This window comes from Seriola lalandi, unplaced genomic scaffold, assembly GCF_002814215.2.
Source record: "Seriola lalandi dorsalis isolate HSWRI2012SDOR001 ecotype SW California unplaced genomic scaffold, Sedor1 jcf7180002054476, whole genome shotgun sequence".
Lineage (NCBI taxonomy): Eukaryota > Metazoa > Chordata > Actinopteri > Carangiformes > Carangidae > Seriola > Seriola lalandi.
In genome coordinates this window covers 3,340,328-3,349,000 of record NW_019525029.1, presented here as the reverse complement: position 1 = coordinate 3,349,000, position 8,673 = coordinate 3,340,328, and the positions used below count along the sequence as shown (strand labels likewise).

At 32.1% G+C, this 8,673-nt stretch overlaps 1 long non-coding RNA gene across 1 annotated transcript; it reads right to left on the bottom strand.

Annotated features, from left to right (window-relative positions):
* Window positions 1-6,971: 6,971 nt before the first annotated feature.
* LOC147818787 (uncharacterized) lies at window positions 6,972-8,270 on the bottom strand. Its single transcript, XR_015437623.1, has 4 exons — window positions 8,196-8,270; window positions 7,960-8,096; window positions 7,825-7,881; window positions 6,972-7,466 (listed from the first exon to the last, which is right to left on the bottom strand). It is a non-coding gene; the product is annotated as an uncharacterized LOC147818787 (long non-coding RNA).
* Window positions 8,271-8,673: the final 403 nt, after the last annotated feature.

The following is an 8,673-nucleotide window of genomic DNA, read 5'->3' as shown; positions in this document are numbered from 1 at the left end:
GCGTAAAAACGACATAGTATAGTAGGACAGAAAAAGACAAAAAAACTACATAGGACAGTAAGGCATAAAAAGTCATGAAAACGTCATAGTATAGTAAGGCATAAAAAGTTAAAAAGATGACATAGTATAGTAAGGCGTAAAAACGACATAGTATAGTAGGACAGAAAAAGACAAAAAAACTACATAGGACAGTAAGGCATAAAAAGTCAAAAAAACGACATAGTATAGTAAGGCATAAAGATTACATAGTATAGTAAGGCAAAAAAGTCATAAAAAGGGCATAGTATAGTATGGCATAAGAGTAAAAAAAACTACATAGTATAGTAAGGCGTAAAAACGACATTGTATCGTAAGGCATAAAAGGTCATAAAAAGGTTATAGTATAGTGAGGCAAAAAATCAATAAAACGACATTGTATAGTAAGCCAAAAATATCAAAAAAACGACATAGTATAGTATGGCATAAAAATGACATAGTAAAGTAATGCAAAAAAGTCAAAAAACACACATAGTATATCAAGGCATAAAAAGTCATGAGAATGTCGTAGTATAGTAGGGCATAAAAACTCAAGAAATGGCATCATATAGATAGGCATTAAAAATCATAAAAACAACATAGTATAATAAGTCATAAAATCAACATAGTACAGTAAGGCATAAAAAATGCAATAACAATTCGTTTCCACTTTTGTTTGAGGACACCGCAGGCTGGCCTTGAACCGACAACCCTTAGACTGTGAGACAACAGCTCTAACCATTGCTCCACCAAGCTGACAGAGGGATTTCATAGTAACACATTAAAATTTCATAAAAATGTCATAGTTTCGTAAGGCACAAAAACGTCATACTATAGTAAGGCAAAAAAGTCAAAAAAACGACATTGTATAGTAAGGCATTAAAATTCATACAAAATACATAGTATAGTAAGGCATAAAAACTACATAGTATAGTAGGGCATAAAAAAGCATAAAAACGACATAGTATAGTAAGGCGTAAAAAGTCATAGAAACGTCAAAGTATAGTAAGGCATAAAAAGTCAAAAAAATGACATAGTATAGTAAGGCGTAAAAACGACATAGTATAGTAGGGCAGAAAAAGACAGAAAAACTACATAGTACAGTAAGGCATAAAAAGTTATAGAAACGTCAAAGTATAGTAAGGTATAAAAAGTCAAAAAAACGACATAGTATAGTAAGGCGTAAAAACTACATAGTATAGTAAGGCATAAAAAGGCATAAAAACGTCATAGTATAGTAAGGCAAAAAAGTCATAAAAAGGGCATAGTATAGTAAGGCATAAAAGTAAAAAAAACTACATAGTATAGTAAGGCGTAAAAACGACATTGTATAGTAAGGCATAAAAGGTCATAAAAAGGTCATAGTATAGTGAGGCAAAAAATCAATAAAACGACATTGTATAGTAAGGCATAAAAACTACATAGTATAGTAAGGCAAAAAAGTCATAAAAAGATCTTAGTATAGTAAGGCAAAAAAAGTCATAAAAACGTCATAGTATAGTAAGGCAAAAAAGTCATAATGAGGTCATAATATAGTAATGCAAAAAAATCAATAAAACGACATTGTATAGTAAGGCATAAAAAATACATAGTATAGTAAGGCATAAAAACTACATAGTATAGTAGGGCATAAAAAGGCATAAAAACGACATAGTATAGTAAGGCGTAAAAACGACATAGTATAGTAGGGCAGAAAAAGGCATAAAAACGTCATAGTATAGTAAGGCAAAAAAGTCAAAAAAACGACATTGTACAGTAAGGCATTAAAATTCATACAAAATACATAGTATAGTAAGGCGTAAAAACTACATAGTATAGTAGGGCATAAAAAGGCATAAAAACGACATAGTATAGTAAGGCGTAAAAAGTCATAGAAACGTCAAAGTATAGTAAGGCATAAAAGCTACATAGTATAGTTAGGCAAAAAAGTAATAAAAAGTTCTTAGTATAGTAAGGCAAAAAAAGTCATAAAAACGTCAAAGTATAGTAAGGCAAAAAAATCAATAAAACGACATAGTATAGTAAGGCATAAAAACTACATTATGTAGTAAGGCAAAAAAGTCATAAAAAGGTCATAGTATAGTAAGGCATAAAAAGTAAAAAAAAAACGACAGTGTAGTAAAGCAAAAATGTCAAAGAAACGACATAGTATAGTATGGCATAAAAATGACATAGTACAGTAAGGCAAAAAAGTCAAAAAACACACATAGTATATCAAGGCATAAAAAGTCATGAGAACGTCATAGTATAGTAGAGCATAAAAACTCAAGAAATGGCATCATATAGATAGGCATTAAAAATCATGAAAACAACATAGTATAATAAGTCATAAAATCAACATAGTATAGTAAAGCATAAAAAGTTAAAAAAATTCCTTTCAACTTTTGTTGGAGGACAACGCAGGCTGGCCTCGAACCGACAACCTTTAGACTGTGAGACAACAGCTCTAACCATGGCTCCACCAAGCTGAATGAGTCTTTTCATAGTAACACATTAAAATGTCATAAAAACGTCATAGTATCGTAAGGCACAAAAACGTCATACTATAGTAAGGCAAAAAAGTCAAAAAAACGACATTGTATAGTAAGGCATTAAAATTCATACAAAATACATAGTATAGTAAGGCATAAAAACTACGTAGTATAGTAGGGCAAAAAAAGGAATAAAAACTACATAGTATAGTAAGGCAAGAAAGTCATTAAAAGGTCATAGTATAGGAAGGCAAAAAGAATCAATAAACGACATAGTATAGTAAGGCAAAAAAGTTTTAAAAAACGTCATAGTATAGTAAGGCAAAAAAGTCAAAAAAGTTCATAGTGTAGCAAGGCATAAAAGTAAAAAAAACGACATAGTATAGTGAGGCAAAAAATCAATAAAACAACATAGTATAGTAAGGCATAAAAACTACATAGTATAGTAAGGCAAAAAAGTCATAAAAAGGTCTTAGTATAGTAAGGCAAAAAAAGTCATAACAACGTCATAGTATAGTAAGGGATAAAAACTACATAGTTTAGTAAGGCAAAAAAAATCAATAAAACGACATAGTATAGTAGGGCAAAAAAAGTCATGAAAACGTCATAGTGTAGTACGGCATAAAAGTTTTAAAAAACGACATAGTATAGTAAGGCATAAAAACTACATAGTATATTAAGGCAAAAAAATCAATAAAACGACATAGTATAGTAAGGCATCAAAACTACATTATGTAGTAAGGGAAAAAAGTCATAAAAAGGTCATAGTATAGTAAGGCAAAAAAAAGTCATAAAAACGACATAGTATAGAACGGCAAAAAAAGTCATGAAAATGTCATAGTATAGTAAGGCATAAAAAGTCATGAAAACATCATAGTATAGTAAGGGATAAAAACTACATAGTATAGTAAGACATAAAAACTCAAGAAATGGCATCATATAGATAGGCATTAAAAATCATAAAAACAACATAGTATAATAAGTCATAAAATCAACATAGTATAGTAAGGCATAAAAAGTAAAAAAAAACGACATAGTATAGTAAGGCATAAAAACTACATAGTATAGGAAGGCAAAAAAGTCATAAAAATGTCATAGTATAGTAAGGCAAAAAAAGGTAATAAAAAGGTCATAGTATAGTAAGGCATAAAAGTAAAAAAAAACGACATAGTATAGTAAGGCATAAAAACTACATAATATAGTAAGGCAAAAAAGTCATAAAAAGTTCTTAATATAGTAAGGCAAAAAAAGTCATGAAAAAGTCATAGTATAGTAAGGCAAAAAAGTCATAATAAGGTCATAGTATATTAAGGCAAAAAAATCTATAAAACGACATAGTATAGTAACGCATAAAAACTACATTATGTAGTAAGGCAAAAAAGTCATAAAAAGGTCATAGTATAGTAAGGCATAAAAGTAAAAAAAACGACATAGTATAGTAAGGCATAAAAACTACATAGTATAGTAAGGCAAAAAAGTCATAAAAAGGTCTTATTATAGTAAGGCAAAAAAAGTGATAAAAGCGTCATAGTATAGTAAGGCATAAAAAGTAAAAAAAACGACATAGTATAGTAAGGCAAAAATGTCAAAAAAAGATATAATATGGCATAAAAATGTCATAGTACAGTAAGGCAAAAAAGTCAAAAAACACACATAGCATATCAAGGCATAAAAAGTCATGAGAACGTCATAGTATATAGTAGGGCATAAAAACTCAAGAAATGGCATCATATAGATAGGCATTAAAAATCATAAAAACAACATAGTATAATATGTCATAAAATCAACATAGTATAGTAAGGGATAAAAAATGCAATAACAATTCCTTTCCACTTTTGTTGGAGGAGACTGCAGGCTGGCCGACAACCTTTAGACTGTGAGACAACAGCTCTAACCATTGCTCCACCAAGCTGAAAGAGTTGTTTCATAGTAACACATTAAAATCTCAGAAAAACATCATAGTATAGTCAGGCAAAAAGGTCAAAAAAACGACATTGTATAATAAGGCATTAAAATTCATACAAAATACATAGTATAGTAAGGCAAAAAAATCAATAAAACGACATAGTAAAGTAAGATACAAAAAGTCATAAAAACGACATAGTATAGTAAGGCCTAAAAACAACATAGTAGGCATAAAAACGACATAGTATAGTAAGGTATAAAAAGTCATAAAAACGACATAGTATATAGTAGGGCATAAAAAGTGATGAAAACGTCATAGTATAGTAAGGCATAAAAACAACATAGTATAGTAAGGCAAATAAGTCAATAAAACGACATAGTATAGTAAGGCATAAAAAGTAAAAAAAAAAACACAGTATAGTAAGTCATAAAAACAACATAGTATAGTGAGGCATTAAAAGTCAATAGTAAAGCAAAAAAAGTAATAAAAACGTCATAGTATTGTAAGGCATAAAAAGTCATGAAAATGTCGTAATATATAATAAGGCATGAAGACGACACAGTAAAGTAAGGCATAAAAAGTCATAAAAATGACATTGTATAGTAAGGTATAAAAATGACAGTATAGTAAGGCAAAAAAGTAAAAAAAAACAACATTAAATATTAAGGAATAAAAATTCATGAAAACGTCTAGTAAGGCATAAAAACTATAAAATACAGTAAGGCATAAAAACTCAAAAAAATGATATAGTATAGATAGCCATTAAAAATCATAAAAGTATAATAAGGCATGTCACTGAGCTGACACAGTCAGTTCATAGTAACACATAAAAATGTCATAGTTTAGTAGGCATAAAAAGTCATAAAAATGACATAGTATAGTAAGTATTAAAACGACAGTATAGTAAGGCAAAAAAGTAAAAAAAACAACATAGTATAGTAAGGCATAAAAACTTCATAGTACAGTAAGGCATAAAAAATACATAGTATAGAATGGCATAAAAACTTCATAATATACAGTAAGGCATAAAAAGACATAAAAGCGATATGGTTTAGTAAGGCATAAAAAGTCATGAAAACGTCATAGTATAGTAAGGCATAAAAACAACATAGTATAGTAAGGCAAAAAAGTCATAAAAAATGATATAGTATAGTAAGGTATAAAAGTCATAAAAAACAACATAGTATATTAAGGCATAAAAGCGACATAGTATAGTAAGCCAAAAAAGTTTTAAAAAACGTCATAGTATAGTAAGGCATAAAAAGTCAAAAAAATGACATAAGGCAAAAAAGGCAAAAAAAACGACATAGTATAGTAAGGCATTAAAAGTCATAAAAATTACATAGTATAGTACAGCATAAAAAGTCATAAAAACGACATAGTATAGTAAGGCGTAAAAACGTAATAGTATAGTAAGGCCTAAAAATGTCATAATATAGTAACGCATAAAAGGGCATTAAAACATATCATAGTGAGGCATAAAAAATTTTTTAAATAAGTTACAGTATTTTGAGGCATAGAAAGTCATGAAAACGTCAAAGAATAGTAAGGTGTAAAAAAGTCATAAAAACATCATAGTATACTAAGGCATAAAATGTCATAAAAATGAAATAGTATAGTAAGGCGTAAAAAGTTATAAAAGTGACATAGTACAGTGAGGTCTAAAAAGTTATAAAAACGTCATATCATAATGAGGCATAAAAACTCATCAAAATGTCATACTATAGTGAGGTATAAAAATGTCATAATATAGTAAGGCATAAAAAGACAAAAACGACATAAGGCATAAAAATGTCATGATATAGTAAGGCTTGAAAATGTATTAAAACGTCATATAATAGTGAGGCATAAAATGTTATAAAAAAGTTACAGTATATTGAGGCACAGAAAGTCATGAAAACGTCATGTTACACTGTAAGACAACAGCTCTAACCATCGCACCACCATGCCCCCCAATAAAAAAAAAAAAAAATCATCCTAAGGCTTACAAACGTCATAGTATAGTAAGGCACAAAAATCTGATAGTATAGTAACGCATAAAAAAGTCATAGTATTCATGGTGACATTTTCAAGGGATTTTTCGACAGAAACTAGACTCATATCTTGACATATCCACCATTTTATGTTTACTCCTGCTATCAACCTGACTGCTAGCCCACAGAAAACAGAAGCCAGGGTTAGTTTGCTAGTTAACGCTAGCTAAAAAATAAACAGTTTAATATCAGTTGACATTTTTCTGGTGACGTTAAGTGCCACTGTGATATTCTCACATGACATGAGCCGTCAGATACCCCAGCCCTTTCAGTAAATCAAATCCTAGCATGCCTAAATCGGTTTTGGAGGGCACATTGGAATGATCTAATTAAGCAATATCACACGAGAGGGAGTTATGTTGTACTGAATATCACGGCTGTGATTGTCTTCGGTAGTTGGCCTGCGGCCTCATACCAATGACCGAATCACAGCCGTGCTGATATTCAGTATAACATCACGACCTGGAGTGTGATATTGCTTTTACACAACAGTTCTACGAGCACCATATTAGTTAAATAAGCAACAACAGATTATGATTCGTTTGTTAATTTCATCATTTATTTGGCAACGCCAACACAAATAGTTCTGCAACTCGACAGCTACTGAACTGTTGCTAAGTGTGACCGTCACTCCGTAGAGGGCCACAGGAAATGATACAAGTGATGGTCAAGAACAGGCACGGACAAAGAGTTTTCCCCCCCAAGTTCACAATTTTTATTATTCTGCAGCAAATAAACTAACAACATGTCTAAGAAACAACTTTAAAAAAAAGAATACTAAGCAAGAGTACGACAAAACGGCTGGGCACGGCCGCAGGCACGGGGGGGGGTCCAATAGGACAGAGCACTCACCTCACTCCGTGCCCAACACATGCACACACATGCCAAAACAATCAAAACGTAAAGGGAAAACCATAAATTGTGAAGGACGTGCAAAATTACCACCACACACAGTTAAAGGGGTGTGAAGCTGGGGTGAGAAACTCTGGACACCGATCCCTCCACCGTCCAAGCGGCCACACTATCACCGGCCCTGCAGTACTCACGCAAAGAAAAGAGAACACAACAAGTTAAAAGCCATACAAAAACAACTGCTGCAATAAATATTAAAAACCCTTGGGGGGGAAAATTAAGGGAGTTAAATGCCACAGAGGGCTAATATAACAGAGGGACTAATGAACTAACAGAAATCTTTTAAATTCAACAAAAAAAAAGCGGGATACCAAAAGAATACAAAACAAGTTAAACTAGTTAAACAAATGAAACAAAACAATATAACAAAACAAAACAAAACAGCAGTGGTAGTCTGTCTATAATAAAAGAGAACACAAGCCAATTAAATAACAAATCTGCCAAACCAATAATAAAAATGCATGAACAAAGAAAGGTGGCGTATTACCTCGACACAATTCACTCTACATGTGGTTCAACATGCGGGATACCCAGGAAGCAGGACCTACAGCAGGACAAACCATGCAGAGGGTAAGCCACACAATCAGAAAACAAATATCACAGAAGAAATAAAAAAACCTACCACACAATATGTGCGCCAAACAGTATACCAGGGACCATGAGGAGGCAGCAGCAGAGAACAAGCCAGTCTGCCGGTTTAAATACACTGATCAATGAGGAAGTGGGTGGAGCTCGCCTGCTGTCTAATCCTACGGTGGCCTGGGAGGGACATTTACTACTGGTCACATAAGCAACACATAAACATTGTCCTGGCTTGCACAGTGCACACTAGCTTGCTACTACTTGTTTACACCTTACCTCAGTCGTGCGCTTAAGTATCCAGGCTTCTTTCCTTCCCGTCATCCTCTTCTGATGACAATACATACTTACATACTTAATTCAAATGTTATTTCTGGAAATATATTCATCTTTGCGTTTGTTACAATCTAAGATAGATAACGACCGTAAATGTAACGCTGATTAATGGTTAACAGAACACCTGTGAAGCGGAGTGATACATGTAGTTAAAAGTCCCAGCGCGGTTGTACTCTATATCAGCAACTATGGTCAGCACTCATGGCATACCTCTCCATCCAATCAAATTACTTGGTCGGAACTAAATGTTGTATGATATTACTTCACTCCAAACATAGTGCGAATGAGGTCACTCAAATACTTAATATCTACCGTCCATATGCAAACCTATGCCCTTGGTCTCTATTCCTATAAATACCTTTCATATTTTAAGCAAATTAAATGCACAAGTGTGCAGACTTACACACTAAACCTGCAACTG